General features: G+C 48.3%; 1 protein-coding gene across 2 annotated transcripts in view; it reads right to left on the bottom strand.

Moving 5' to 3' along the window:
- LOC140388204 (cyclin-dependent kinase 16-like) overlaps positions 1–23570 on the bottom strand; it is a 688814-nt gene extending 665244 nt beyond the window's left edge. For both annotated transcript variants that reach the window (XM_072471989.1, XM_072471991.1), the window contains exon 1: positions 23458–23570. The gene's annotated coding sequence lies outside the window, so the exon portion shown is untranslated. The remainder of the gene's footprint in view (positions 1–23457) is intronic.
- Positions 23571–25169: the final 1599 nt, after the last annotated feature.

Here is a 25169-nt window from a genome sequence, read left to right on the forward strand (position 1 = left end):
AAAGAACATTCCGTTTCACTTTTCTTCTCAGGTACCTCATATGTATCTTTGTCTAATGTACATGCCTTCATTGTCTCTGGGTCTGATTTTGCTGGGACTCGCATGGTCACAGTCTCTCTTTTACTGTTCTCAATTGCCCACATTATACTCCCCATACATAACTGCTTAATCACTGGGGTTAGTGTGGTACAATGGATAATCGGGTCGACCTTATCTGCATCTTCACCATTAGTGGAAAGCACACTTGGTTCACTTGAAACTGCTGCGGGTTTTAAATTCGTTATCTGGCTACTCGATGTCGGTGTCCTCAGGATTCTTGCTCCAATGTTCTGCTCATTTATCAGTGGAGTGTGTTTAGATTCAATGCAGTTAATGTTCCCCTCAAGGTTTGAAGAGTCATTACTGACTAACTGCTGGTCTCCGAAGTTGGGACTCTGCGGTGTTGAGTTGAAGGGAGACATTTGTCCCTGCTGTAGGTATGATTCAGGCTGTGTTATTTCCATTAACTGAGGATCAATGTCTTGTCCATTTTTTTTTTTCGTACTAAAACACTGGCAATTCTCAGTCTGCTCCTTGCAAGTTAAACATACAGATAATTTCTTTAGCAAATCCTCAGTATCCTTCTGTGACCGTGCAGCATTATTGATCTCTGTTCGGCTACAATGATTCTGAAGGTCAGCGCATGAACCTTTTTACTTCGGGCTTGGAAGAGGAGATTCCTTTGGCTTGTCTTCAGTTGGGCTTGAACAGTCATCAGCGCTGTGCCCTTCATTGTAGCATGAGAGACCGTCATGGTCATGCTGCTGTGCAGTGGAGCGTGGTGGGCTGTCATAGCCTTCATGCTGTTCACGTGAGCATGGCAGACTTGCATCATCTGCCGCTGGTTAGTCAGGAGAGGTTGTTAGACCCTCATGGTCTTGTTCCTGCAAGGACTGCGCATCGGAGTCAAGCGTTTTTTCTTTTGTGGAGTCTGTCCATGAGATCGCTGTGGAGGCTTGTGACTCTGGAGTCACTTCTTGTTCATGCAAGGACTGCACTCTGGAGTCTTGCATGTCTTCTTTCATAGAGTCGGGAACGCTGAGCGGGACGTGGACCACGCTCTGTGTGGCAGCAGGGCGCTCTCCGTGTGCTTGCACCGCTCCCTGTCTGTTAATGTCAGGCTGCAGCATCATCCGGTACTGATAAGTTGGGACGTCATATCTGCTGGATTGAAGATCTTCAAATCCGAAAAATGAATCCGCATCTGCGTCGGATTCAATGTGGGCGTCGCCAATGTGCAACACGAAAGGTTCGTCTGAGACATAGTCGTATAGGACCACGGAGCTATCATTGGGCTCGCGAGGTCCCGAAACACTGTAAAGATCGTCATCGAAGTATTCGAGGTCGGAATCATCGGCTTGTGCGTAGGTAACTGCTTGTCGGAGGGTTCTTCGGAGGTCAAATTCATCTCCTGGGTCAATTTGCGGCAATGTGCTGTCATTCCAGGTGAGGGAAGGTTGTTTTACAGCTTTAACAGATTTTTGTTTTTTTGATTTGGGACGTTTCCCTTTTAAATTGGATTTGGGACGTTTCCCCTTTAAATTGGTGCGGTCTGGGGCCTCTGACATCCTGACGCTTGGTATGTAGCACGTAGGAAGCGACTGTCAAGAAAACGGCCATCTCAGATGCTCAGATCGCTGTTCCTTTACCGATGGCCGTTTTCTTGACTGCGCATGCGCACTGCTCGCGCATGCGCAAACGAAACTTCCGGTTCTGCGCACTGCTCGCGCAACTGTGCTAGTGTGATACCTTTAGCAAGATGGCCGCCGACCTTGATCCAGCCCTCTCTCAGGCCCGGGATTTCGGCCTCTGGGAATTCGGGCTCCGGGGTCCCGGCCACGAGGTGAATACTGCCGCTTTTCTTACCTTTACTTGCCGATTGGAGTGCATTTTCCTCACAGTACTTGGCGAATTTGTCCAGGATTGCCTGGTAATCGTACCTTTGCTGCCTCCTGAAGAACCTGAACCTTGTGAATATTTCTCTTGCCCTTGCACCGGCGATGGTGAGGAGAAATTCAATTTTTTCGCTATCATCCAGGTCTTGGAGTTCAGCTGCCACCAGGAACAATTCGAACACTTGCCGGAATCGCCGCCAGTTTTCGCGGAGATCGCCGTGGCACTGGAGCGGCTGCGGAACCGGGAGCTGTAACATTTTGCCTGGGCACTGCTGGTTGTCTCTGTACACTGAGGTATGCCGGCAGGTATCGATCCACTCCTGTACCATGTGGTGTTGGGTGCTCTGGTGCACAGATGAGCCAACACAGTTGTATGTGGTACTACTCTATTTTATTTTAACTCTTATATACAGTTCGTTCTGGATACTCTGCACGTGCTGTCTCCCTGAGTATGTCGTGTAACAGGTCTGTCCTTGTCCTTGTCTCCAGCTAATACTGTCCACCAGGTGTTGTGTTTGTGCTTTTATATGGTTCCTGTCTTTGTCTGTGATTGGTTGTGGTGTTGTGTGTTCTGATTTGTCTGTTGGTGTGTCTATCATGATGTGTGTGTTTGAATATCATGACAGTTACCAGTCTGCCTCTGCTGTTCTTTACCTGGGCTAGCTCCCCCATGGCTGCCTGCTTTCTCAGCTGGTGAGCCAGAAGGCGGCTAGCCTTCTCTCAGTGTTCATAAAAGGTCCCTCGTGTCTGACGGAGTTGCTGCACTGCTTTCCTGGTGGATAGCATTTGTATCTTTTTCTTCCCCACCAGAAACACCGCTGTCAGGGCCTTGGGTACCTTCCATGAACCTCCAGTATGGAGTCGATCAGTTGTTGCCTAGCAGCCCTCTGTTCCGTATCCCACGTTCCGTAGGCTGGCCTTGTAGGCTATAATCTCTCCCCTAATCACCGCCTTCAGTGCCTCCCAGAACGTGGAATGGGTGACTTCCCTATTCTGGTTGTTCGTGACGTATGGCCGGCGATGTTTTCTGGCAGAAGACCTTGTCGGCCAAAAGCTCCATGTCCAAGCTGCATGCAGGGCATTGTGCACGGTCCATCTTCAACCTCGCATCCATGTAATGTGGAGCGTGGTCGGAGATGACTATCGCGGAGTATTCCACTCTTACTATGTCTGGAAGCACTGATTTCCCCACTGCAAAGAAGTCGAATCGGGTTTATATCTTATGCACTGGCGAAAAGAACGAGAACTCCTTTTCTCCCAGGTGTAGGAACCGCCATGGGTCCACCGCCCCCATCTGCTCCATGAATGCTCCCAGTTCCCTCGCCATACCTCGTCTTTTTACATTTTCTGGGGTTTGATCGGTCTGTCAATGGGTCCTGTACACAGTTGAAGTCGCCCCCCACCTCCCCCCCCATGGTGTCTGTCGATGTCAGGGATTTCCACCATGGTCTTCTTTATAAAATCCGTGTCAAAGAACAATACAGCACAGGAACAGGCCCTTCGGCCCTCCAAGCCTGTATCGGTCATGATACCAACCTTGGTCAAAACCCTCAGCACTTCCTTGTGCTGTACCCTCTATACCCATCATATCCATGTGTTTGTCAAGATGTCTTTTGAACGCCGTTAATGTATCTCCTTCCACAACCTCCTCTGGCAATGCGTTCCAGGCACTCCCCACCCTCTGTGTAAAAAACCTGTCTCGCGCGTCTCCTTTAAACTTTGCCCCATGGACCTTAAACGTATGCCCCCTGGTGACTGACCCCTCCACCCTGGGAAAGAGCATCTGCCCGTCCACTCTATCCATGCCCCGCATAATCTTGTAGACCTCTATCAGGTCACCCCTCAACCCTCGTCTTTCTGCTGAAAACAGTCTGAGTCTATTCAGCCTCTCCGCATAGGTAACACATTCCAGACCAGGCAACATCCTGGTAAACCTCCTCTGCACCCTCTCCAAAGCCTCCACATCCTTCTGGTAGTGTGGCGACTAGAATTGTGCGCAACATTCCAAATGCGGCCTTACCAATGTCCTGTAGCATGATTTGCCAGATTTTATACTCGATGCCCCGTCCAATGAAGTGGAGATGCCCGCATTGGACTGGGATGAGCACAGTACGAAGTCTTACAACACCAGGTTAAAGTCCAACAGGTTTGTTTCAAATCACTAGCTTTCGGAGCACTGCTCCTTCCTCAGGTGAATGAAGAGGTAGGTTCCAGAAACATATATGTAGACAAAGTCAAAGATGCAAGACAATGCTTAGAATGCGAGCATTTGTAAAGGTCCTTGACTTTCCCCTTCGAGCTCCCCTGGGTCGCCACCAACATTTTGATCTTGATGCTTTTTGAAGCTGGAGGATTGTCTTTCCCTGCGCCTCCACCTTCTTCCCCAGTCCATTGATCACTGTCTGCATGGCGAACAATGCTTGTTACTCCCACCTTGACCGCCACCTAGATTTCCACTTTTATCGCCAGCCTCATCACCACCAGTTCCTTGGCCAGGAACGTCTTCCATCCATCTCCTGGTTTGGGGGGGGGGGGCTGTTTGGGTCGTCGATCTCCCTCTCTTCTGGGTGCCCGGGGACCCCTTGCCGTGTGGGTCCACCAACTCGTCCACCCGCTGCTCATGGCCTTTCTCTCTGCTTCTGCCGTCTCTGCAGCGTCACGAGCTCCCATTTGCTGGCATTCTGTCCTTTCCCTTTCTTAATTGCAGGTGAGATATGACCAAGAATTTCAGGCTCATTTCGACTAAAAGTGCCTATTAGGCTATGTTCTTGAGGAGAGCATGATTTGCCAGAGAGCCACCTGATGTGCATCTGCTCAGCACCGTCACCAGATGGCCGTGAGTTACCAACACAAGAGAAGACAGTGGGAGCATTGGCTAAAGAGTTGGAGCAGCATCAATTATAAAAATGGTGGAGGGGGAAGTGTCGTCATCTACTGGATAGCTGCAACTGGAGCAGTCGATGAACTTCATGAAGGACAAATTTTGACAGCAGCCTAAGGGAATGCAGAATGGCTGGTCTAAGGGGATTGAAGGGGCAGTGGCACCTCCTCACAGACTCTTAGAACGGGTGGAGAAGAGCCTTGAGGTGGAGGGGCGATGATCCAGGAGGTGGAGAAGGTGGTGGCTACCAGAGTGATCGGATTGTGTCATTGGAGGGGGGGAACGGTGATCCTGGGGTGCGTGTGTAAAACACTGCAAGCAAAGGTGGAGGACCAGGAGAACAGGTCCAGGCAGCAAAATCTGCGGATTGTGGGTCTTCCAGACGGAGTGGAGGGAACGAGTGCAATGGGCAACGTAGCGAGGATGCTGGCCTGGTTGATGTATGAGAAGGTGCTGGACAAGGCCCCGGGGGTGGATCGGGCCCATAGGTTCCTGAGGCAGAGGCCAAGAGCCGGGGAACCACCACAGGCGGTGAATTTGCGTATGCACAAATTCCAGGACAAAGCAAAGATTCTGAACTGGGCCAGACGACTGTGAATGGAAAGGAAACCGAATCCGGATCAATCTGGACATTGGAGCGGAGCTGGACAGGAGACAGGCGGGATTCAACAAGGCCAAGACAGTGCTGTATCGGCATCAGATTCAGTTTGGGATGCTGTTCGTGACCAGACGTTTGGTAACTTTCAAGGGCCGGGGATATTACTTGGGACACCGGAGGAAGCAAATGACTTTATTAAGAATCAGAGCTGGGGAGGGCTGAGATCTTGGGTGGAAGTATTATATCTGCAAAGGTATGTTATCTGTATCTGTTTGGTGACTGGGAAACTCGCGGGGGGGGAGGGGTTGCATCCCCCCCCCCCCCCCCCCCGGCCCCAACCCCCCGCCACCTTTGTATCTTTTGCATTTCTTGTATTTGTTTGTATTGTTGGTACATTTGGTATCTCTTGTATTTTAGTATTTTTATACTGAAGTTTAATTGCTGCTTGTTTCAGAGGGCGCCATCGGTGTTGGTGGTGTAGTGTTCAGTTTAAATGCACTCTGTTGGTTATACTCTGTGCAATGCATGAGGGGGTTGATGTGGATCGGGATGGGGCGGTTCAAGAATGCTCTGTGGCCACGTTGGGATGATGTTTTTCATGGTGGGTTGGGTGCGGGGTATGGGGGGGAAGAGCTGGGGATGAGGTTTAGAGAGAAGGAATAGGGGGTGCAGGTCAGATGGATAGGCGGTGGTGGGTTTCTGGGGTCCTTCGGCTGAGAGTCGCCACACTAGCACAGAGTGCTAGTGAACGGACGTGAAGTGGGGGGTCTGTGGTGATTAGCCAGTGTGAATGGGGGGAAGGGGGGTTGTTATGGGAGAGGCGTTTTCAGAACTCCAAAATGTATCATGGAGTCCAACCAACCCCCTTTAATGGATTGTTGCTTTTGAAGCACACGGCTTGTTCTCCAGGTGTGGGATTACAATTATGGGTTTTTAAACACAAAACAATGTTTATTCCATGAACTCAACTTAAGCTTTTAAATAAACATTGGATCACTTAACACCCCTTACTTCAAAGATAACCTGAATATAATACAACACTAAATAATCCTTCAGTTATTCCTTTCAACATCCAAGAGATTTAACACCTTTAAACAGAATCACATCAGGTTAAAGGCTTTACTATTATGAGTTTAAATCACCCAAATGGTCCAGAGATAGTCTTTCATGGCAGAGATCACAGCAGATCCAGCTCACTGCAAACACAGACACACCCCAAGCTCTTTTCCTCAAAACTGAAAACTAAACTGCAAAATGACTGATCTAAGGCCCAGCTCCACCCACACTCTGACATCACTGCATTTCTTAAAGGTACATTGCGTAAACGTCCATTTCTTAAAGGCACTCTCACATGACAGGGTTGAGGTTGGGGCGGGGGGGGGGGGGGGGTGGAGGGGGGGGGGGTGCGAAGCAACGTGGTAATTATGAAGGATGTGTTTGGTCATGGATGGTTCGGAAAGCCACCTTGGATGGGCCCAATTCAGAGTGGGGAGATGGGGGGAATGGGCAGAGCTTAAGGGTCATGATGGCAGACACTAGGGGGGAGGGGGAGGGGGGAAGGGTGGTTTGTGATAGTGAGTGGGATGCTGGTGGGAATTCCAGTGGTGTTGGTGAATGAGTAAATTTGCAGACGACACTAAAGTCGGTGGTGTTGTCGACAGTGTGGAAGGATGTAGCAGGATACAGAGGGATATAGATAAGCTGCAGAGCTGGGCTGAGAGGTGGCAAATGGAGTTTAATGTAGAGAAGTGTGAGGTGATTCACTTTGGAAGGAATAACAGGAATGCGGAATATTTGGCTAATGGTAAAGTTCTTGGAAGTGTGGATGAGCAGAGGGATCTAGGTGTCCATGTACATAGATCCCTGAAAGTTGCCACCCAGGTTGATAGGGTTGTGAAGAAGGCCTATGGAGTGTTGGCCTTTATTGGTAGAGGGATTGAGTTCCGGAGTCAGGAGGTCATGTTGCAGCTGTACAGAACTCTGGTACGGCCGCATTTGGAGTATTGCGTACAGTTCTGGTCACCGCATTATAGGAAGGACGTGGAGGCGTTGGAGCGGGTGCAGAGGAGATTTACCAGGATGTTGCCTGGTATGGAGGGAAAATCTTATGAGGAAAGGCTGATGGACTTGAAGTTGTTTTCGTTGGAGAGAAGAAGGTTAAGAGGAGACTTAATAGAGGCATACAAAATGATCAGGGGGTTAGATAGGGTGGACAGTGAGAGCCTTCTCCCGCGGATGGAAATGGCTGGCACGAGGGGACATGGCTTTAAACTGAGGGGTAATAGATATAGGACAGAGGTCAGAGGTAGGTTCTTTACGCAAAGAGTAGTGAGGCCGTGGAATGCCCTACCTGCAACAGTAGTGAACTCGCCAACATTGAGGGCATTTAAGAGTTTATTGGATAAACATATGGATGATAATGGCATAGTGTAGGTTAGATGGCTTTTGTTTCGGTGCAACATCGTGAGCCGAAGGGCCTGTACTGCGCTGTATCGTTCTATGTTCTATGTTCTATGTGTACACGCCCAATTGGGATGATGCCAGATTCATGAAGAGGTTATTCGGGGTGAACCCGGACTTGGACTCTCACCAGCTGATTATGTGTATTAGAGCAGAGGGTGGCTAGGTCGAGCCCTAAGTCGATCGGGAGGTCGAGAATGGCACAAGACATATGTTTATCTATCTATCCATAAACGAGAGTTTATGGAGAGGATGGGGATGGTGGATCCATGGAGGTTTGGGCACTCGGGAGGGAGGGAGTATTCCTTCTTCTCGCATGTATAGGGCTTATTCCAGGATTGACTTTTATGTGGTGAACTGGGCGGTGTTGGAAGGTGTGAAGTAGGTGGGACTAGTGATTTCGGACAACGCTCCCACATTCTAGATGTGAAACTTTGTTTGGGTCAGGCGCAGGGGCCAGGGCAGAGGTTAGATTCGGGGCTTTTGGCCGACAAGGAGTTCTGTGGGAAGGTGATGGTGGTGATTATGAATTATGGTGAGCTCAATCAGAATGGGGAGCCATGTTTTGGGAGGCTCTAAAGGTGGTGGTTCGGGGGGAAATTATTTTGTTCAAGGCCCATGAGGATAGGGTGAGGAGGAAGGAGCATCTGCGACTGTTGGACGAGATAGTTGAGGTGGATAGGAGGTATTCTGTGGCCTCCACAAAGGAGTTGTTGGCGGAAGGAAAGAAGTTGCAGGGACAGTTTGATCGGTTGACGACGGCAAGGGCGGTGGGTCAGCTACGGCCCAAGGGGAGTGTAGTATGAGTATGGGGAGAAGGCGAGTTCCATCCTGACCCACCAGCTGCCGCGGCAGGCAGTGTCGAGGGAAATTCTTCAGGTGATGGCAGAGGGGGTTATGTGGTGTCGGATCTGGAGAGGATAAATGAGGCGTTTAAGGCCTTTTACAAGGGGCTGAATAGGGCCAGATCAGGCCGTGAGAATGGGGGGGTGGTGAGGAGGCTGATATGGGTTGGCTTTTGGAAGGGCTGGACGTCCTGGAGCTGGAGGAGGAGGAAGAGGCAGGCGCTGGAGGAGTCATTAGAGCTAAAGGAGGTGAAGGAGTGCATTGGCCTGATGCAGTCGGGGACGGTGCTGGGGCCAGATGCCTTTCTGGTGGAATTTTATAAGCACGACAGAGTTGGCCCCAACATTTTGGGCATATCTAGTGAAGTAGTAGAAAAGAGGGAGTTGCTGACTCTGCTGGCGTCGATTTTGCTGACCCCGAATAAGGGGAGGGATCCATTGGGGGGGGCGGGTCCCATAGGCCCATCTCACTGCTAAACATGGACCTGAAAGTCCTGGCCAATGCGTGAAGGTTGGAGGGGTGTGTGGCGGAGGTGGCTTCAGAGGACAAAATGGGCTTTGTGAAGGGGAGGCAGCATTTCAGTAATATTAGGAGGTTGCTGAATGTAATTATGACCCTGTCAGGGAGCGAATGCTGGCGTTAACATCCGTGGACACGGAAAAGGCCTTTGATTGGGTAGGGTGGAGGGATCTGTTTGCGATTTTGGGTAGGTTTGGGTTTGGGCTGAGGTTTGTGGCATGGGTCCGGTTGTTGTATGCTTCCCCCATGGCAAGTGTGTGAACAAATGAGACAAACTCAGAGTATTTTGGGTTGGATAGGGGGACGAGCCAGGGGTGCCCGCTTTTGTCGCTGTTGTTTGCGTTGGTGATTGAGCCCTTGGCAATTGCAGGGAGGGTGCAGGTGGTGAAGATGAACGTGCTGCCAAGATTTCTGTTTGTGTTTCAGTCCCTCCCGATTTCCTCTCCAAGGCCCTTTTCCGGAGGGTGGATGCGCTAGTTTCGGAATTTATGTGGGCTGGGCGGGTGCCGAGGGTGAAGAGAGCTTTGTTGTAAAGGCATGAGATGGGAAGGGGGTTGGCGCTCCCGAACCTGTTGCATTACTATTGGGCAGCAATGTGAAGAAGGTGAGATGATGGTTGGGGGGCACTGTGCAAGGTTGGAGGGGTGGTAACGGTATGGGCCTGAGGGTTCTGGTGACGGCCCCATTGTCGCTCGCTCCAAGGAAGTATACAGGAGTCCGGTGGTGGAGTCATCTATAAAAATCTGGAGTCAGCTGAGGAGACACTTTAAACTGGGTCAAATGTTGGTGTTGATGCCATTGTGTGGGAACCATAGGGGGGGTGAATGATTGGGCTATATAGGAGGTGGAGGGAGAAGGGATTGGGGCAGGTCCGGAACATGTTTCAGAGGGGAGGTTGGCTGGGCTAGAGGAGCTGCGAGAGTGGTTTGAGTTACCATGGGGCAGTGAGTTTAGGTATTGGCAGGTGCGGGACTTTGCGCGTAAGGAGCTGCCTTTGTTCCCTCAGGTACTGGAGTATATGCTTTTGGAAAAACTGTTGCTCACGGGTGAGGTGGGGATGGCAGGATTGAGAATATATAACCAAAGAGAAAACGCTGGAAAATCTCAGCAGGTCTGGTGGCATTTGTAGGGAGAGAAAAGAGCGAACGTTTCGAGAGCAGATGACCCTTTGACAAAGTGGGAATATATATGGGTGGTTGGGAGAACAGGGCAAGTCATTAGTGAAAAGGATCAAGCGGAGTGGGAGGAGGAATTGGGGAAGGACATAGGATGGGGCCTTTGGTGTGAGGTAATGCGGTGAGTGAACTCAACCTCCTCCTGCGCGAGAATGAGTTTGATACAGTTTAAGGTGGTGCACAGGGTCCACTTGACTCGGGCTCGGATGAGTCTTTTTTTCAAAGGGCAGCAGACGGATGTAAGAAGAATGGGAGGGGGCCGGTGAATCATGCACATATGCTCTGGGGGTGTGAGAAGTTGGAGACATTTTGAGAGGTGGTGTTCATGAACCTATTGAGGATTGTAGGGGTTGAGGTAAAGCCACCCCATGGTGGCAATCTTTGGGGTGTTGGGGGTGCTGGTGCTGTGAGAGGTGAAGACGGCGATGTCATGGCCTTCGTCTCTCTGATTGTCCAGCAACGGATACTTTTGAATTGGAGGTTGGCTACACCACCGGGGATCACAGCACGGCTGGCAGATCTGTACGAATATCTCAGGTTGGGGAAAATCAAATTTGACTTAATGGAGTCAGAGGAGGGCTTTGAGGTATGGTGGGGGCCGTTCATGGCTATATTTGAAGAGCTGTTTGTCACGGGGGCGGGGGGGGGGGGAATTAAAAGGGGAAAAATGTACAAACTGTATATTTTGATTGGATGTTAAGCTTATGTTATTATGTTCAATGTGTTTGGAGTAATATATTTATTTATTATTTACATGGATAACCGATGCTAAAGTCGAAGGTAATTTACAATTTTGGGTTTCTGCCAAAATTTAACGTGCCGATTTCTCTCGCACACCCCTTTACTAAATGGCTTTCTGTAACTGTATTCATAACTATTATGTTCAGCTTCTCACATATATCCTGAAATTCATCGTGAGCAAATTCCCCCCCACCCCCCACCACTTTTATCAGTGAGGAACTTTGTTGGTGGTCTCAGTCCAGTCCATATCCATTTATCCATCATCTATTCCACAATGACTTTCTTTTCTTTACTGCATATAATCATCGACTGACTAAACCTAGTTGCCAAGCCTACAAAGTGTCAAATGAAAATGTTCTTTTCTTTATCCCACACCTTAAGATCCATAGCCACAACTCCATTATAATCTCTCGCTCAGGGCGTCCTCACTATGGGTCGCGACGGTGTTCTTCTATATTTCTTACATATATCACACCCATCGCTTGTCTGTTCTATAAGTTTGGTAAGTTCTTCATCTCTTATACCCACATCCCTGAGCAAAAGGTTTAATCTTTGGGAAGACGTATGAGCAAATTGTCGGTATTCCTGTTCTGGTCTTATTGCCAATCGGCCAGCTTGTGTCATGAAAGTTACTGGGAAGGGGTGTTTGCCCAGGAAGCTGTTTAGAGCCTCTGACATTTCCTCTAACAGGGTGTGTCTTTAGCAAAACTAGAAGCCCATCCATATTTGTAACTTCAGCACAGTCAAATAATTTAAATGGCAGTATTGATTGAGGAATTTCCAGGCAGAATTTTTGGAGCCTTGTATACAGTCTGCTAAATTCCATTATGTACTCTTCTATAGAGATATCCTCTGACATTCTAAATGCCAAAATCTGACTAGGCCTATAACGATTAATAAGTCTTCCTATTGGTAAATTTTATCCATGAGAGTTAATAATGTGTCCAAACATTCATCTGAGTCCATCTGATCCAAATTCAATTCTGAGAATACCTTGCTTTTGTACAGTAGTATATATCAAACAATAAGTGTGGTTAATTGAACAATTAAAGCTCCAAACCTAACTTAAGCAATGGGGAACATTAACTCTTTCCTAACAGTCTGTTTCCTTGCAACTTAGAGCACTTTAGATACAGATACAGGTGTTTTTTAAATGGGTTGAGTGTTTCAGCTTCAACCAGCAACTTCGGCAGTGAATTCCAGATGTGACAAGATTTTCCCTCCTGTCCCCTCTAATCCCTCTACCATATCACCTTAAATCTATGCCTCCTGGTAATTGGCCCCTCAGCTAGCGGAAACAAGTCTTTCCTATCTAGGCCCCTCATAATTCTGTACACCTCAATCATGTCCCCCCTCAGTATCCTCTGCTCGAAGGAAAACAACCCCAGCCTACCCAATCTCTCCTCATAGCCGCAATGTTCAACACTTGGCAACATTCTTGTAAATCTCCTCTGCACTCTCTCCTGGTGTTCTTCCTGTAATGTGGTGACCACAACTGTGCACAAAACTCCAGCTGTGGTGTAATCAGTGTTTTGTGCAGTTCCATCATTACATCCCTGCTTTTACATTCGTGCAATAAAGGAAAGCATCCCATATGCTTTCCGTGACCACCTTGTTCACCTGTCCTGCCACCTTCAAGTTCCTGTGGACGTGAACCCCCAAGGTCTCTCACTTCCTCAAACCTTCTCAATATCTCCCCGTTTACTGAGTATTCCCTTGCTTTGTTTGCCATCCCAAAATGCATTACCTCAGGTCTTGGCTTATGTTTATCTCTCAATCACTGACATGGATTATTTGATCATGGTCACACTGCTGTATGTGGGATCTTGCTGTGCACACAATGGCTGCTGTGTTTCCGACATTATAACAGTGCACTTCACTGATTGTGAAGCACTTTCAGATGTCCAGTGATTGAGAACAATACTCCATAAATCCAAGTCCTGTTTGTTTTTGGACTTATATTTTGACATAGAATAGTTCGTAGAATCCCTACAGTGCAGAAGGAGGCCATTCGGCCCATTGAGTCTGCACCGACCCTCTGAAGGAACATTCTACCCAGGTCAATTCCCCCACCCACCTCACTATATCCCCATAACCCCACTTGTGCATCCCTTGATACTCAGGGGCAATTTATCATGGCCAATCTACCTAACCTGCACATCTTTGGGCTGTGGGAGGAAACTGGAGCACCCGGAGGAAACCCACGCACACACGGGGAGAAAGTGCCAACTCCACAGGAGTTCCGAGGCCGGAATTAAACCCGGATCCCTGGCGCTGTGAAGCAGCAGTGATATTATGACCGATGTTATGATATTGGCATAGAGCGAAGAGCAGTAGGCAACTGAGGGAGATGATAATCTTTTGAAATTCTTATTTTGACAAGGAAAGTAAAAACAAAATTGACATTGTAATGACAGTGTAACATTCTGTAATCGTAAGACGGCACGATGGCGCCTCATAGCGCCGAGGACTTGGGCTTGATCCCGGCCCCGGGTCACTGGCCGTGTGGAGTTTGCACATTCTCCCTGTGTCTGCGTGGGTCTCACCCCCACAACCCAAAGATGTGCAGGGTAGGTGGATTGGCCATGCTAAATTGCCCCTTTATTGGAAAAAAAAATTGGGTACTCTAAATTTATTTTTAAAACATTCTGTAATCGTCACTGGTCTGATAGTTGTGACTACTGGTTTCATTCTGCAGTTTCAAACTACATTTGTGAATTTGCAAGACCTTTTTCCGAGCCCTTAACAGTCTGGACACATTGTTCATTGCTGAAGCTGTTTTTTTTTCATAGAATTTACAGTGCAGAAGGAGGCCATTCGGCCCATCGAGTCTGCACCGGCTCTTGGAAAGAGCACCCTACCCAAGGTCAACACCACCACCCTATCCCCATAACCCAGTAAACCCCACCCAACACTAAGGGCAATTTTGGACATTAAGGGCAATTTATCATGGCCAATCCACCTAACCTGCACATCTTTGGGCTGTGGGAGGAAACCGGAGCACCCGGAGGAAACCCACGCAGGCACGGGGAGGATGTGCAGACTCCGCACAGACAGTGACCCAAGCCGGAATCGAACCTGGGACCCTGGAGCTCTGAAGCAATTGTGCTATCCACAAGGCTACCGTGCTGCCCTGTTATGTACTGTTTGCAGATGGATCGACCATGCTGTTTGGCACCAGGGAATTTTGATATGAGATGAAGGAAAAGATGTAATGACAGTGTAACTTAAATTTAAACAGACACCAATACATCAGATTGGCATTTGTTAATGAAGAGCACTTGACAGAGTGTGACAAAGACAGGTAAACTTCACAAAGCATCACTCTACACAAATAATAGAAAAAATATAATCCACTGGTGGATTTGTTTCACACAAAGTTAAATGGCTAGAAAAATAAAATGACATAATCCCACCTCATTTAGCTTGTGGGCTCTGCCTCAACAGAGGCTACACAAATGTGTCTTTCTCTACTTTTATCCTGTGCGATGCAGAATTTTCTGATTGTTTATGGTGGGTCAGAAAGCACCGGAGAAATACTCACCCTTTCCTCCAATGTGAAGAAGATCAGTTCGAGGCAGGCACCAGTGAGCAGGTGTGCCACACACTGCAAAGAGGACAGATTTAGAAAAGAGGCTGCTTTGGAAAACTGCCCTGTCCCCATGGGACAAGCAGGGGAAAAAAAACAAATGCTCATATAAGCTTCATTCCATATCATTTTCATCCTTTCATTTGAGTTACTGATCCAGAGGCATGGGTTCACATCCCAGCATGAGTAACTGGATAATTAAATTCAATTAATTAATGAGATAATAATAATTTTTATTGTCACAAGTAGGCTTGCATGAACACTGCAATGAAGTTACTGTGAAAAGCCCGTAGTCACCACATTCCGGCGCCAGTTCAGATACACGGAGGGAGAATTCAGAAAGTCCAAATTATCTAACAGTATGGGTGGGATTCTCCCCTACCCAGCGGGTCGGGAGGTCCCGGCGTGCTGGAGTGGCGGGAACCACTCCGGCGTCGGGCCGTCCCAAAGGTCTCCGCACCTTTAGGGGCCAAGCCCTCACCTTGAGGGGCTAGGCCCGCGCCGGAGTAGTTTCCGCTCCGGAAAGGCCTTTGGCGCCACGCCAGCCGGGGCCGAAAGGTCTTCACCGGGCGACATGGGTCCGCGCATGCGCGGGAGCGTCAGCGGCTGCTGGCGTCATCCCCGTGCATGCGCAGGGGAGGGGGTCTCTTCCGTCTCCGCCATAGTGAAGACCATGGCGAAGGCGGAAGAAAAAAAGTGCCCCCACGGCACAGGCCCGCCCGTGGATCAGTGGGCCCCGATCGCGAGCCAGGCCACCGTGGGGGCACCCCCCGGGGCCAGATCGCCCCGCGCCCCACCCAGGACCCTGGAGCCCGCCCGCGCCGCCTTGTCCCGCCGTTCAAAAGGTGGTTTAATCCACGCTGGTGGGACAGGCATTCCAGCAGCGGGACTTCGGCCCATCGCGGGCCGGAGAATCGGCGGGGGTGGGCCCGCCAACCGGCGCGATTCCCGCCCCCGCCAACCGGTGCGGCGCGATTCCCGCCCCGCCGAATCTCTGGTGGCGGAGACTTCGGGACACGGCGGGGGTGGGATTCACGCCAGCCCCCGGCGATTCTCCGACCCGGCAGGGGTTCGGAGAATCCCGCCCCATGTCTTTCAGGACTTGTGGGAGGAAGCCGGAGCATCCGGAGGAAACCCACGCAGACACGGGAAGAATGTGCTGACTCCGCACAGACAGTGACCCAAGTGGGAATCAAACCTGGGACCCTGGTGCTGTGAAGCAACAATGCTAACTACTGTGCTACCGTGCTGCCCACAATTTGGAATGAAAAGTTCCTAACTGTAATGATGATCATGAAAAAAACAGATTGTCATAAAAACCCACCACGTTCACTAATGTCCTTTAGGGAAGGAAATCTGCCGTCCTTACCTGGTCTGGCCTATTCCAGACCCACAATAATGTGATTGACCCCTAATGGCCTCTGAAATGGCTGAGCAAAACGCTCAGTTGTTACAGAAATTTTGGAAACAATTAAAACCAGACGGACCATTCAACATCGACCTAGGCACTGGAAGCGACAATGGCACATCCTGCTCAGCTAACCCTGCAAAATCCTCCTGATGAACAACTGGAGGCTTGTCCACAATTGGGAGAGCTGTCCCACAGACTGGTGAAGTAGCAGAACCTACCTCTGACCTCTGTCCTATATCTATTACCCCTCAGTTTAAAGCTATGTCCCCTCGTGCCAGCCATTTCCATCCGCGGGAGAAGGCTCTCACTGTCCACCCTATCTAACCCCCTGATAATTTTGTAAGTTACAAGTTACATTCACGCCACACAAGTGCAAGACAATGACCATCTCCTACAAGAGAGGATATAACTGTTGTCCCATGACATTCAATGGCATAACCATATCTGAATCCCTGACAATCAATGTCCTGGGGGGTTACCATAGATCAGAAACTGAACTGGACTAGCCATATTAATACCAATGGCTACCAGGGCAGGTCAAAGACTAGGGGCGGGATTCTCCACTCCCGCGCCGAAGTGCCCACGCCATCGTGAACGCCGTCGAGGTTCACAACGGCACGAAACGGCCCCTATCCCGACCGATTCAGGGCCCGATAATGGGCTAGGAGCGGGGCCGCGTCATCTACACGTGCCAGGCCTTGTCGCCGCGTAAAGGCGGCGCCGCATACATGACGCGGCCGGCACCACATAACTGGCGTCACCCGCGCATGCGTGGTTGCCTTCCTCTCCGAGTCCGCCCCGCAAAAAGATGGCGGACGGATCTTGCGGGGCCACGGAAGGAAGGAGGTCCTCCTTCAGAGAGGACGGCCCGACGATCGGTGGGCACCAATCGCGGGCCATCCCACATTTGAGATACCCCCCGGTGCAGGATCCCCGCTCCCCCCCCCCCCCCGCAGGCCACCCCCCCCCCCAACGTTCCCGCGCTGTTCCCGATGGCAGCGACCAGGTGTGGACAGCGCGGGTGGAACCCGCCGTTTTGGACTGGCCGCTCGGCCCATCCGGGCCTGAGAATAGCAGGGGTGCTGGAGAATCGCCATTTTGGATGTCTCGGGCGATTCTCCGGCCTGCGGCCAGCGGAACACGACGGGGCCATTCTCGGCGCTTGGGAGAATCGCGGGAGGGCGTCGGACCGGCGTCGCGGGAAATTTTGGCGGCCCAGGCGATTCTCCCAACCGGCACGGGAGTGGAGAATCTCGCCCTAGGAATCCTATAGCGAATAACTCACCTCCTAACCCCCACAAAGCCTGTCCACCATCTCCACTTGTCTGGATGAGTGCAGCTCCAACAATACTCAAGAAGCTCGACTCCATCCTGGACAAAGCAGTCCGTGTGTTTGGCACCCCTTCCACAAACATTCAATCCCTCCGCCACTGATGCACAGTAGCAACTGTGAGTACCAATCAAGATGCACTGCAGGAACTCACCAAGGTTCCTCAGACGGCACCTTCCAAACCCACGACCACTATCATCTAGAAAGACAAGGGCAGCAGATACCTGGGAACCCCACCACCTGGAGGTTCCCCAGCAAGTCATCACCACCCTGACATGGAAATATATCACCGTTCCTTCACTGTCGCTGGGTCAAAATCCTGGAACACCGCCCCCCTTCTCCCTCCCCCCCCTCTCCCTCCCCCCCCACTCCCTCCCCCCCCTCTCCCCCCCCCCATCTCTCCTTCCCCCCCCCCCATCTCTCCTCCCCCCCCCAACAGCACATGAACGGCAATGGTAAGAAGGCAACTCACCACCAACTTCTCAAGGGCAATTAGGGATGGACATTGGATTGTGGTTTTGCAGATCAGTGATGTGCGCATCCACTGAATGAATGAAAAAAACCTCCACCTTGGTTTTATACTGGTTCCAAACCAAAATCCATTTCATCACCCTCCCCACCACCCTGCCCCTGACAGACCCACCACCCCCTGACAGAAATGGGGTATTAGAGATATTCCATACCACGCCCCTCCACACCCTCATACTGCTCCACACCCCCACAAAATAAAGAGGGCTATTACAGCTGGGAAGCTGGTTGTGTGACAGGCAACAGAAAGTAGGGATAATGGACAGGTACTCAAATTGGCAGGATGTGACTAGTGGTGCCCCACAGGGATCCGTGTTAGGGCCTCAATTGTTCACATTATTCAGCAATGATGACACAAAAGATTTGCTGATGACACAAAAGTTGGGTGGCATTGTAGACAGTGTAGATGACAGCATAAAATTACAAAGGAATATTGAACGACTAGGTGACTGGGAAAAACTGTGGCAGATGGATTTCACTGTAAGCAAGTGTGAGGTTATCCATTTTGGATGAAAAAAGGATAGATCAAGATACTTTCTAAATGGCATGAAGATAAATTCAGTGGATGTCCAAAGAGACCTAGGGTTCAGGTGCATTGATCTTTAAAATGCGATAAACAAGTGCAGAAAGTAATCAAGAAGGCTAATGGAATGCTGGCCTTTATATCTGGAAGACTGGAATATAAGGAGTTTTGCTGGTTAGACCCCACTTGGTGTTCTGTGAGTAGATCTGGGTACCACATCTTAAGACAAATATTTCGACCTTGGAGGGAATGCAACGTAGGTTAATAAAAATCACCTGGATTTCATTTTCTTGAAATTTAGAGTACCCAATTATTTTTTTCCAATGGAGGGGCAATTTAGCGTGGCCAATTCATCTATCCTGCACATCTTTGGATTGTGAGGGTGAAAGTCACGCAACCATGAGGAGAATGTGCAAACTCCACACAGTGACCCGGGGCCGGAATCGAACCCGGGTCCTCAGCACCGTAGGCAGCAGTGCTAACCACTGCGCCACCGTGCTGCCCGATACCTGGATTTCAAGGGTTAGGATATGAGCAGAGATTATACAAATTAGACCTGTTTTCACTGGCATTTAGAAGATTAAGGGGTGACATGTTCGAAGAATTTAAGATATTAACAGAGAAAGACAGGGTAGATAAAGGTAAATGGTTTCCACTGGTTGGAGATTCTAGAATCATTCAGGAGAGATGTTAGGAAGCACCTGTACACACAAAGGGTGGTAGAGATTTGGAACACCCTTCAACAAATGGCAATTAATGCTAGATCAGTTGTTAATTTTAAATTTGAGATAGTAAATTATTTGTGAAGTATTAAGGGATATGGGGCAAAGGCAGGTATATTGAGTTCGGCCCCAGATCAGCCATGGTCTCATTGAATGACGGAGCAGACTCGAGGGGCTGAATGGCCTCCAGCTCCTATATAGCTTCTGGAACCACTGTTGAGGTTCGGAGACTGCTCAAATTTCTGAAGTGGGAATGTTGAATTTACCACATATTGCTGACATTTTATATTTGCCTATCATTTAGATTTATAAAGATGCGTTCAAAATGGTACATTAGGGGAAAGTGGGTGTTTTTGAAAAGTAAGGATATATTCTGGGTTGGGGAGGAGGCTAGTTGCATTACAGACTGGTAGAGGTTAGTTACTGACTCAGTCATCAGAGAAATAACATTGGGTTCGATGGTACAAACTTCAAAATCTACACGGACATTCCGAAACAGGAGGTGTGGAATGACAATCAATGTTAAAGACGTTACAAACTGAAATATGAATGGGATGCTTTCTTCCAAAGCTAGTGTGTGATTCCCGTAATATAGACCAAACTAATTCACCCACAGGGACATAATATAGACCAAACTAATCCCTCCACAGATACCTAATATAGACCAAACTAATCCTCCCACAGATACATAGTATAGCCAAACTAATCCCTCCACAGATACATAATACAAAGCAAACTAATCCCCCCACAGGTACATAATATAGACCAAACTAATCCCCCCACAGACACCTAATATAGACCAAACTAATCCTCCCACAGATACATAATATAGCCAAACTAATCCCCCCACAGACACATAATATAGATCAACCTAATCCCCCCACAGATACATAATATAGACCAAATTAGTCCCTCCACAGATACATAATATAGACCAAATTAGTCCCTCCTCAGATACATAATATAGACCAAACTAATCCCCCCACAGACACCTAATATAGACCAAACTAATCCTCCCACAGATACATAATATAGCCAAACTAATCCCCCCACAGACACATAATATAGATCAACCTAATCCCCCCACAGATACATAATATAGACCAAATTAGTCCCTCCACAGATACATAATATAGACCAAATTAGTCCCTCCTCAGATACATAATATAGACCAAACTAATCCCCCCACAGATACATAATGTATACCAAACTAATCCACCCACAGACACATAATATAGATCAACCTAATCCCCCCATCAGATACATAATATAGACCAAACTAGTCCCTCCACAGATACATAATATAGACCAAACTAATCCGCCCACAGATACCTAATATAGACCAAACTAATCCTCCCACAGATACATAATATGGATAAAACTAATTCCCCCCCCCCACATAAACATAATATAGACCAAACTTCCCCCCCACCAATCAATAATATAGATCAAACTAATCTCTCCACAAATACCTAATATAGACCAAACTAATCTGCCCAGATACATAGGGCGCGATTCTCCACTCCCGCGCCGGTTGGGAGAATCGCCTGGGCCTCCAAAATTTCCCGGGACGCCGGTCCAACGCCCTCCCACGATTGTCCCAAGTGGTGGGAACAGCCCAGTCGAGTTTCGCGGGCCGCAGGCTGGAGAATCGCCGGAGACACCCAAAATGGCGATTCTCCGGCACCCCCGCTATTCTCAGGCCCGGATGGGCTGAGCGGCCAGGCCAAAACGGCGGGTTCCCCCCCGGCGCCATCCACACCTGGTCACTGCCGTCGTGAGCGGTGCGTGAACGCTGGGGGGGGGGGCGGCCTGAGGGGGGGGCGAGGGGGGATCCAGCACCAGGGGGTACCTCAAATGTGGGCACCGATCGCGGGCCACCCTCTCTGAAGGAGGACCTCCTTCCTACCGCAGCCCCGCAAGATCCGTCAGACATCTTCTTGCGGGGCGGACTTAGAGAGGACGGCAACCACGCATGCGCGGATGACGCCCGTTATGCGGCGCCGGCCGCATCATCTGTGCGGCGCCGTCTTTACGCGGGCGACAAGGCCTGGCGCGTGTAGATGACGCGGCCCCGATCCTGGCCCATTGTCAGGGCCTGAATCGGTCGGGATCGGGGCCGTTTTGCGCCGTCGTGAACCTCGACGGCGTTCACGACGGGAGTGAAGAATCCCGCCCATAATATGAACAAAACTAATTTCTTCCACAGATTAATAAAATAGACCAAACTAATCTGCCCGCAGATACATGATATAGACCAAACTAATCACCCACAGATACATAATATAAATCAAACTAAACCCTCCACAGATACGCAATATACACTAAACTAATCTGCCCAGGTACATAATATGGACAAAATTAATTCCCCCACAGATACACAATATAGATCAAACTAATCCGTCCATAGATACATAATATAAATCAAACTAATCCCCCCACAGGTACATAATATAGACCAAACTAATCCGCCCACAGATAAATAATATAAATCAAACTAATCCCCCCACAGATACAGAATATAGACCAAACTAATCCTCCCACAGATACATAATATGGATAAAACTAATCCCCCACATTTACATAATATAGACCAAACTAATCCCCCCACAGATACATAATATAGATCAAACCAATCCTTCCACAGATACACAATATAGATCAAACTAGTCCCTCCACAGGTACATAATATAGACTAAACTAATCCCCCACAGAAACATAATATAGACCAAACTAACCCGCCCACAGATACATAATATAGATCAAACTAATCCCCCACATATACATAATATAGAGCGACACTAATCCCCCCACAGACACATAATGTAGACCAAACTAATCACCCACAGAAACGTAATATAGACCAAACTAACCCGCCCACAGATACATAATATAGATCAAACTAATCCCCCCACATATACATAATATAGAGCGACACTAATCCCCCCACAGATACATGATATAGAGCGACACTAATCCCCCCCACATACACATAATATAGATCAAACTAATCCCCCCACATATACATAATATAGAGAGACACTAATATCCCCACAGATACATAATATAGAGCGACACCAATCCCCCTACAGACACATAATATAGACCAAACTAATCCCCCCACAGTTACATAGTATAGCCCAAACTAATCCACACACAGATACATAATCTGGAGTCACACTAATCCCCCTAAAGATACCTAATATAGACCAAACTAATTCACACACAGATACATAATCTGAAGCCACACTAATCCCCCTAAAGATACCTAATATAGACCAAACTAATCCCCACACAGATACATAATACAGACCAAACTAATTCACCCACCTTTACATAATATAGACCAAACTAATCCCCCCACAGATACATAATATAGACCAAACTAATCCCCCCACAGATACATAATATAGACCAAATTAATCCCCCCACAGATACATAATATAGACCAAACTAATCATCCAGCTACATAATATAGATCAAACTAATCCCCCTACAGATACATAATATAGATCAAACCATTCCCCCCACAGATACATTATATGGACCAAACAAATCCACCTACAGATACGTAATATAGACTAAACTAATCCACACATAATATAGAGCGACACTAATACGCTAATTCACCCACAGATACAATAAGAATGAATATATTTGGAGCTTGCTGCATACAGCAGAATCAGACTCAAGTCTACACACCAAGATAAATCTCTATTTTCTGCTCACTCAGATTACAGATCTGCTCTTTGATAGCTGCTGGTTTACAAATTAAACCAATGACTCGGCAAAAATGTTGAGAGAGTGATGAGCATAGTGCGGTCAAAATATGCTGCCAGTGAATATTGCTGAGCCTCTGGTGTGACTGAGAGTGTGGCTGTGTATGTATTCCAGCATCCTTACTGAGGCACTGTGCAACATGTTCAAACTCCCTTTGGAATCAATGTGACTGAGACAAATGTGCCGTTCTCTCTCAGAGGGGAAGTCTCAAACAGGGTGGGTGATGGGTGAGTTAGCCGAGTAAACCACTCTTCTAATATTTGTAATGTACATGCTGATAATCACTGTTGCCTTTAATTCTCATGCCTGTATCTTTCTGTAAATAAATGGGGTGGAGAAACAACCTGTTCTCCAGCAATTAAATCAGTGATCCCTTTGTATTGAATTACTGAACATAAACCTGGGAAGAGATGTACTCACCGCTAAAGTTGTGTCAAGTGCAGAAAATGTCACCAAATTGCCTGATATTCCCCAGCCTCTGGGCTCGTTGCCAGCCCCCTCTCAGTTTGACAATGATCTGTCCAATCCCACTCGAGGGCAAATAACAACTGCTGAACACAAATCCCAACAGTGAGCTCCTCAAACAAACCCGCTTGATTAGCTGTGCCTTTCAGCAGTTTCTCACAGAGGAAACAACCAGGCAGCTTCATAGAACATTGCTGACTTGGAAATGCTGTGATCAGCACACGAACACCTTCACCTTTCTTCCAGAGCAGAGTTCAGGCTATTATATCATCATATTTTACAATAAGATCTGCACACAGCTCGGAAATCAACGGGAATCAGGAATATTTTCTGGCTGGAATTACTGGTCCCTGTTGGAATTATTGATTACATTGGTGAATTATTGATAAATTGAAGATATTAAAAATCAGACATTACTAATTCTAGCTGAAAGTTTCTGTGGACAGGTCAGACTCGGGTTCATACTGCAGAATGGTTACAGCACAGGAGAAGGCCACTCGGTCCATCAATGCTGTGCCAGCTCTCAATGAGCAATTTACCTCATGCCATTACCCCATAGCTTTGCACATTCTTCCTTTTCAAATAACAATGCAATTCCCGATATGCCTCCATTGACCCTGCTACCACCATATTCCCACAGTCTCAGGCAGCACATCCTAACCACTCGCTGGGTGGAAAGGCTTCTTCTCAGGTCTCCAGTGCTACTTTTGTCAATTAAATCATCTATATTCAATTAAATAATCTTTATTATTGTCACAAGTAGGCTTACATTAACACTGCAATGAAGTTACTGTGAAAAGTCCCTAGACGCCACAGAGGGAGAATTCAGAATGTCCAAATTACCTAATAGCACGTCTTTTGGGACTTGTGGGAGGAAACTGGAGCACCCGGAGGAAACCCACGCAGACACGGGGAGAACATGTAGACTCTGCATAGACAGTGACCCAAGTTGGGAATCGAACCTGGGACCTTGGCGCTGTGAAGCAACAGGATAATTACCTTAAATCTGTGACCTTGTGTTCTCAATCCTTCCACCAATGGGAACAGCTCCTCCCTATCTACTCTTCCCAGACTCTTCATGACTTTGAATACCTCTCACAAATCGCCTCTCAACCTCTTTGCTCAGGAGAACAGTCCCAACTTCTCCAGTTAGTCTTACATCAGTCGGAAAATTAGTAGAATCAATCCTGAGAGATAGGATTAACTGTCACATAGAAAGGCATGGACTAGTCAGGGATAGTCAGCATGCATTTGTTAAAGGAAGGTCTTGCCTCACTAATATGATTGAATTCTTTGAGGAAGTGACAAGAAGGGTTGATGAAGGTATTGCAGTGGATATGGTGTACATGGATTTTAGCAAGGCGTTTGACAAAGTCCCACATGGCAGATTGGTCAAGAAAGTGAAAACCCATGGGATACAGGGCAATGTGACAAACTGGGTAAAAAGTTGGCTGAATAACAGGAAACAAAGGGTAATGGTCGATGGCTGCCATTGTGATTGGAACGTTGTTCCAAGTGGTGTCCCCCAGGGCTCGGTGTTGGGACCCTTACGGTTTGTGTTATATATTAACGATTTGGATGTGAACGTGGGGAGCACGATTGGGAAATTTGCAGACGACACAAAGACTGGCCAAGTGGTGGACAGTGTAGAGGATAGCTATAATCTC

The sequence above is a fragment of the Scyliorhinus torazame genome, chromosome 13 (assembly GCF_047496885.1).
Source record: "Scyliorhinus torazame isolate Kashiwa2021f chromosome 13, sScyTor2.1, whole genome shotgun sequence".
NCBI classification, from domain to species: Eukaryota; Metazoa; Chordata; class Chondrichthyes; order Carcharhiniformes; family Scyliorhinidae; genus Scyliorhinus; species Scyliorhinus torazame.